Source organism: Crocodylus porosus, unplaced genomic scaffold (assembly GCF_001723895.1).
Source record: "Crocodylus porosus isolate Cpor-Errol unplaced genomic scaffold, CroPor_comp1, whole genome shotgun sequence".
Classification (NCBI taxonomy): domain Eukaryota; kingdom Metazoa; phylum Chordata; order Crocodylia; family Crocodylidae; genus Crocodylus; species Crocodylus porosus.
This window is the reverse complement of record NW_017728926.1, coordinates 94,477-101,633: the sequence shown is the minus strand read 5'-3', so window position 1 is coordinate 101,633 and position 7,157 is coordinate 94,477. Positions and strand designations below refer to the sequence as shown.

At 45.2% G+C, this 7,157-nt stretch overlaps 2 long non-coding RNA genes across 4 annotated transcripts in view; one reads left to right on the top strand and one right to left on the bottom strand.

Moving 5' to 3' along the window:
- Positions 1-4,016, top strand: part of LOC109314173 — a 27,887-nt gene extending 23,871 nt beyond the window's left edge. The window contains exon 7 of one of the 3 annotated variants that reach the window (XR_002102239.1): positions 3,487-4,016. This is a non-coding gene — a long non-coding RNA (uncharacterized LOC109314173). Of the gene's footprint in view, positions 1-2,405; positions 2,442-3,116 lie in introns of those variants that run through there. The other 2 variants (XR_002102238.1, XR_002102240.1) reach the window with 2 other exon arrangements.
- Positions 4,017-4,213: 197 nt separating this feature from the next.
- LOC109314535 overlaps positions 4,214-7,157 on the bottom strand; it is a 19,762-nt gene continuing 16,818 nt past the window's right edge. The window contains exon 3 of the long non-coding RNA XR_002102300.1: positions 4,214-4,458. This is a non-coding gene — a long non-coding RNA (uncharacterized LOC109314535). The remainder of the gene's footprint in view (positions 4,459-7,157) is intronic.

Genomic DNA, 7,157 nt, shown 5'->3' with positions numbered 1-7,157 from the left:
GGAGCCACATGCCCCACCACCACTTGCTCCCTGCCTGGCCCCATCACCTGCCAACTCCTGCAACCCCCTGATGGCTACTCCATGACCCACTTGCACTCTCAGCCCCCAATGGCTGCCTCACCTAGCCCCTACCCCCTGGCACTTAAAAAAGCCTTGTACTCACTGGCAGTAGCAGGGGCTATGGGGCCTTGTGGCATAGCCCCCCTGCACAGCAGGGGGCAGCAGGGCCCAGCCCCAGCTGCCTGGTACCTGCACCGTCACTGTCCCATCAGGCAGGTGCAGCCAGGGTTGGGCATTGTACAGCTCTGCACACTAATCAGGCAGCTGGGGCTGTCACCTAGGCGCCATGCTGCTGAGGGGGGGGCTCTGCCACCTTGCTCTAGTTACCCCAATAGCAGCTGCTACTGCCAGGGAGTACAGGATTTTTATGGTTTTTTAATTGCCCAAATGCTAGGGCCAGGTGGGGCAGCAATTCGGGGGGGAGGGGTCTGGGAGGCAGGTGGGGGATAACAACTGTCACTAAGCTAGTTAGTTCAGTGTTGTTTTCTAGTCATGTTCAAGTTGTTAAGTGAGGAGGTATTTAGTTCGCTGTTGCTTCAAGGAAAGCTGTGCATCTTAGCGTGGCCGTTTTGGGTACCCACAGGTAGGCAGCATGCTTCAGCACTGGGGTGAGGGCTAAACAGAGACCCTCTGTTTAGCCATCCGAATGTCTCCGTGGAGAACATCTCTCATCTCTGTGGAGAACATCCGCCCCCTCAGTGTGGGGAACATTTTTTTGTTCCCAGACATGCCTCTAGCAGCCATCTCAAAGGGCTGTGAGATGTTGCAAGAGGCACATGCACGCTTGTCTGGACACGCCATCAGAAGGTTTCCCGATCTCTTCTGTCTTGGATTTGGAGTCTCTAGCAATTTGTATCCATAGGGAAAGATTATACATGTTAAATTTTACAATATCCTGTCCATGTGTTAACAGCTAAAACTCAACAACTATCATATCAACCTTGCTTTTCAAACAAAGCAGTCCTTACTTCTTTATGGTAAAGAACGAATCCTAGATCACCCAGATTTACCATATTCCTGTGATGTTTCCACCTAGCTTTCTGTGAGAATTAAAAGGGGTCCTGTTAGATTTGTTATGGCATTTTCCCCCTACATTATTAACACCACACACAGTTCCTAAACCAAAGTACTTTAGACTTTGATCTGTTTATCTTTGCTGTTCTCTCATTTACAACTGTCACTAAGCTAGTTAGTTCAGTGTTGTTTTCTAGTCATGTTCAAGTTGTTAAGCGAGGAGGTATTTAGTTCGCTGTCGCTTCAAGGAAAGCTGTGCATCTTAGCGTGGCCGTTTTGGGTACCGTGGGCTCCCCTGCTTCTCGTCTGCCACGACTTCGATCTTGTTAAGAAAGTGGGAAGGAAAGTGATGATGCGATAATTAGGACCCGCGGAAGGACCACGCTCGGTCTATTTTATAGCCTCAGTGCTATTTATTCTTTCTTATTTTACAGGAAACCAGTTGGGAGGCAGCAGCTTATCAGGATTGTCCCTGAAGTCGTCCTCCCACTGCGCTGAGGACCCCCGAGCCCTCAGCAGGGACGGTAAGGGTGACAGTGTGCTTCACCAGCTCGAAATGCTGTAGACTATTCAGCGTCTGCAGGGTCCCCTCCGTGTCCTCTGTCTTGCAAAAGGGGATCCCCGGGCTTCTCGGTCTAGCCGCTTATCTTAAATCAAAGGAAGAAACCGAAAGGAAAAAAAAGTTTTCCTTTGTTGTGCTGGCAGCTTCCCGCCGTTAATTGTCCTATTAGTGGCTTGTTGCAGCCGCCGCCTGCGTCTTTCCCCGGCAGAGCCGGCGTGCAGGCTCCGTGGCTCTCCCACGGTCGGGGCTTGCCCTCTGGGTCCTCAGTGTCTCTCGCCCCTCGGGGTCCTGGATTCAGCCGGGCCCTTCAAGGGTCTGGGCCGGGGTCATCCCTTCCGCTCGACGTAGACTCCCGATCCTTAACGCCGGCTGGGCTCCCTCCGCCGGCGGCGCGGCTCCGCTTCTCCCCGGTTCCACCGCCGCCCCCGCGGACTCGAGGTAAGCCAAGGCGAGGGCTGTGTTCCGGGATCCCTCTTCCCAGAGCTGGCGGGCGGGCTGGCTGTCGTGCCTGAAGGCCATCAGTCCGTCCCTCACCACTCTTTTTATGTTGGTTTTGGCGGGCTAATCGCCTAAGCTTGCCTTAGGTGTGTAATTTCCCGCACCTGGCAGGGTTCGTCGTCGGGTCAGTTTAGCCCCGTCTTACCTAAGTAACAGGGCTCCCGTCAGAGTCCCTGTTACAGTTTAAAAGATTTCTGTTACCCTTTAAACACAAGTATTGTGTTTAAGCCCTTCTCCTGAAATAAGGATTTATAAAATCTAATTTTTACAGAAATTAAACTCCATGGCCATTGGTGACTTATAGGTCATGCCCCCCCTCAGGTTGGCTGTGCACCCCCTGGAAGCGCCAGCCGCAAGACTGGAAGTGCCGGTGGAAGTGCACTTCTGGTTTCACTGCTGGTGGTCCTGGGCTCAGCAATCGGCCACTGGGGGATGCCCCCCTGCCCCACTGGCGATCTGGTGCCCTGCCCAGACTCGGGAGGCACCGTCACCCATGTCCATGGCCAACCCGAGCAGACAGTATTCTTTAACCTTCTGCAGACTTTACCTGCTCTGCTGATGCCCCTTGGCTTCCTTTTTCCTGCTAAAAGTAAAAACCTTCATTTGGATGTTAGTTCTTTCATTTTGAATTTGTTCTCTTTGAAAGTATGAGATGCAGGAGGAACTCAGACACTTACTACCTAGTGTACCTGAACTTCAAACACCTATGGATTTAAATGCTTCAGTTTAGGCATCCAAATTCAGAAATTTTGGCTGTACTTTATATGTATCTTCTGATGCAGCATAAGCTGTTTAAGATGCTTGCACAGCAGGCAGCAGCCATGTGAATTGTGGAAATTGCATTAGTCATTTGCCAAATCCCAGTATTAAAGGAACTGCTTAAGCCGCTTTAAGCCTGACTGAATTTAAGATCAGCAGCTTGCTTCTTGCTTTTCATTTTTGCTCCTCATATTGGTATTTAATGTTTTCTCCTCTTCTCCAGCTGTTTCCACTTCCTTGAGAGCAGTTCCCATGTCACTGAAAGCACCAAATACAAAGGGGTGGGAGGTACTCCATAAATAACTTGCTGTGAAAAAAGTAATGCATCTGTACAAAGGGGACTTCAGGCAATCACCCATTTCATTTCCTTGCTGGGCTTTTGAGCCAATTTTCCTGTTAATTTTGATAAAATTATTTGGGTTACGTTATAGTCACCAGTGTGCACATAAAATAATAGCTTGTATAGTTGCTGCTAGTTAGCAAAGCCAAAACAATAATTTGGCGCTTCTGAGTCATGATGGCGTGCCTCTTCACTAGTTGGACATGAGGCAGTTAATACTTGCATGGCTTTTTCACCATAGTTCTTATGGCAGGGCACAAGATGCTTCCGGATAATGACGGGCAGGGTAAGAGAACTGAGGTATAGGGGCAACTTGCCAAGGATACATCCCTGGAAGAGCCAAGAATGATCCAGTGTCTGGAGTCACAGTGCAGCATGCTATTCCTTGTGCCCTGCTTGTTATAAAGGAGAAAATGCTTGGTGTTTTTGGGACTCAGATATTTATTGTGGGTTGAAATTTCATATTGATTAAAACATCTCTTTAGTTTTGGGGAGTCCAGTCCTTTTTCTTCTCATGGTGTCTGCCTCTCTGAAACTTTGTCCAACAAGATTCCTTTGCAAGTCAAATCTTAAATGAACCATACGTGAGTGCTGTAAATGTGCATGGCATGCCATAGCCATAGAGTTTCTTATTTTGAGAAGCTTGCAGTCAAAGACCCCAATTCTACAGAGACTTAGACTCCTGATCAGTAATCATGCACCTTAGTATTCATTGGGTGTATCTACATGTTCATTAATGCACTTTTGGTAACGTGCATTAAATTTAGTACTTCCACTGTGAGGTACTAAAAAAGGTGCATTTGCCTATTTTAATGTACATTAGCGAAAGTGCATGGCTTTTTTGTGACCTTTTAATGCACATTAAAATAGGCTAAAGCTCATTAAAATGCATGTGTAGACATGCCCATTGTGTAGCAAGGAATGACAGATGGAGTGGGCAATAAGGCATTAAAAAAACAATACCTGAAGACATGTGATCGTGGTATGTGGGGAATTATATTTGTTTACTGATGGAAATGAAATAAGTTTACCGTAGGCTACAGACAGTTGCATTCCCTGAACCAGAGTTAGAAGGAAAATATGCCTGGCTCTCACGGCATCTGCTCAGCTCACTACCACACATCGCTTTACTATAGAATTGACCCATGCTGAAAACACATATCAGGTCTTTCTCTCCATCATTTCCAGGCATGGACGCATTAGTGTCAGTTTACCTTAGCTTTGTCTTTGTAGTTTGTGCACAAGGCCTGAGTGAGACCTAGTTTTGAACTGAAAGGCAGGCAGATCACGTATAGTAGCCAAGTTTTCTTAGTTCATTGATGTGGCCTGATTTTGCTTGGTGTAGTTAGAACACTACTCAGTGGGTTAGAGCTTTCCCTCAAGGAGTTGCTTTAAAAATAAAAAATTAAAGTGATATTGCTACTGGTTAAAGATTAAAATGTAAGGACAGTAGTAATAAAGATTTTCCTGTCCCCTGCAGAGGCATTGGCAAATCAGACATTCAGTGGTTGGAGGTGATAAACCTTTACTACATACAGAACTGCAGAGTTGTTAGAACAATCATAATTTTTTAAAATCTGTATTTTAAAGGTTGTCTTTTTTCACAGATCAACTGGATAACATCGTGTGAGGAATTACTTGAAGAGTGCGCTTATATTAGTGGTAGTTTGTAAACTTTTTTACTGCACACTATGTTGGATGAAATTACTTAATAAAGATGGTTGTATGATTTCAGTTGTTTTGTTTCCTTCTTTCACTGTTTTTCATTCACTTCCAGGAATGGTGTTGGTTGTTGAATGCTGATACACATTTGCTAACTGCAAAGGACATTTGCTGAAAACAGAAACTTGTGGGGTTCAGCATTCAGAGTTTAGAACATGAAGTTTGTTGGATCAGAGAGGCTGGTGAATAGTGAAAGCATCTTTTAATTATTTAATTTCATTTGCAAGGTTTAACTCCTTTGACTTATGATAATTTTCATTCTATTCCTGTGCGTTCTGATGCCCGTGGCTTTCTTTGTACATCAGCCTCTTCTTACCATTCTTTATCAGTTCCTTATTGACTCCTAAAATCTTTGAGGTCCATCTTTCTTCCATGTGGGTTTTTGAGTCATTTCCTAGAAGTTCTTGTTCGTTGCTGAAGCAGCAGGAAATGAGAGGCTTTGTGGCTGGTGCTGATCTGGTGACCTGTGCAAGAGAAAGATGCCTGTTGACACCCAGAGATTTCTGATAGATACTGTGTGCTTTCACCTGCTCCATGCTTTCAGGGACATTTTTCTGTGTCATGGCTGGTTCCATCTGTCTTAAGATTCATGAAAAGTGAACAAGATTTATTAGAGCTGTTGGCTTTGTTTAAGCAGCTGGGTCACAGATTGATGAAGTATGCCAGAGAGATTGATGTGACCTACTTCGCTGGTAGTTGCAGCTTTAACCCCAGATATACAGTACAGAAGCCCTTGCTAGCAGGCCTCTTACACAAGGTGCATGCTGCAGAAGGTACGATTCCCTTATAACTTTCTGCAGGCTTCTTGGAATTCTGCCAGCCTGCAAAGGGAAACCTGTGGTTTGTCATCTTTTTTCTTCTTTAAAAGATAAAATCCGTGTTTTTCCATGGCAAACAGAAAACTGGATCCCTGCTGGTAATAAAGATGGTTCCCCTGTTCTTTGCTGTGTGATCTCTCCAAGACAAGCACCCACAGATGCATAAAATTTCTGTGTTTTTCTCTAGTGATTAAAATTGGTTTCTTTTTTCCTAAATTTGGTTGTCCTTTTAATTGAGTACCTCACCTCAAGAGGAGTTTGCAACCTCACTGCTTTGACTGGCTTAGGGTACCATCACACTATGACAAGATCATCCCTGGACAATGCCTGTCCAACCTCCTCTTGAAAACCTCCAGTAATGGAGAGTCCACAGCTTCCCTAGGGCATTCTAGTCTACTGCCCTACCGTTTTATCAGTGAAGAAGTTTTTCCTGATATCCACTCTAAACCTACTTTGCTGCAACTTCAAGCCATAGATCTGTGTCCTGCTTTCTGCAGCAACGTGCTCCCTGTGTCCTGCTCTCTCTCTTTGTTATGACAGCCCTTCAAGTATTAAAACACTGCTACTGTGTCCCCTCTTAAGTGCCTTTTCTGCGAGCTGAACATGCCTAGCTCCTTCAACCTCTCCTTGTATGATTTCCTTTCAAGCCCTTTATAATTTTTGTTACCTCCCTTTGGACCCTTTATGACTTCTCCATGTCTTCTTTAAAATGTGAAGGCCAAAACTGCACACAATATCGTAGATGAGGCCTAACCAGCGACTAATACTTTCCCTGTCTTGCACTGAATGTTTCTATTGATGCATCCGAAAACTGTGTTTGCCTTTTGTGTGGCTGCATCACACTGCAGACTCGTGTCGATTCTGTGATCCTTCTCAATAGTGCTGTTAGCTAGTCAAATGTCACCCATTCTATATTTGCACTTCTGATTTATTCTTCTCAAGGTGGAGCACCTTGCATTGGTCAGAATTGAAATTCATCCTGTTACATTTCAGTCCAGCTTTCCATTCTGTCAAGATACTTCTGAATTTCTGTCCCATCTTCCATGTTTTCAATCCTTTCTATGATCATACCATCTGCGACCTAGCTCAATAAGCTGTTATGCCAGCATCTGAATAATTAAAAAACATGTTGAACAGCATTAGTCCCAGGACAGACCCCCTGTGGGACTCCACTCCAGACTTCCTGCCATTCTGATAGTAATTACCCTTTGCTTGCAGCTATTGAGCCAGTTGCTTATCCACCTAATAGTAGTTTTGGCTAGCCCACATTTCTCCAGCTTGTTTATAAAAAGGTCAATGAAACTTCTTACAAGGCTTGCTGAAGTCCAGATATATTATATCCACATCATTCCCTTCATCATTCCCTTCAGTTAGGCTCCGGAGC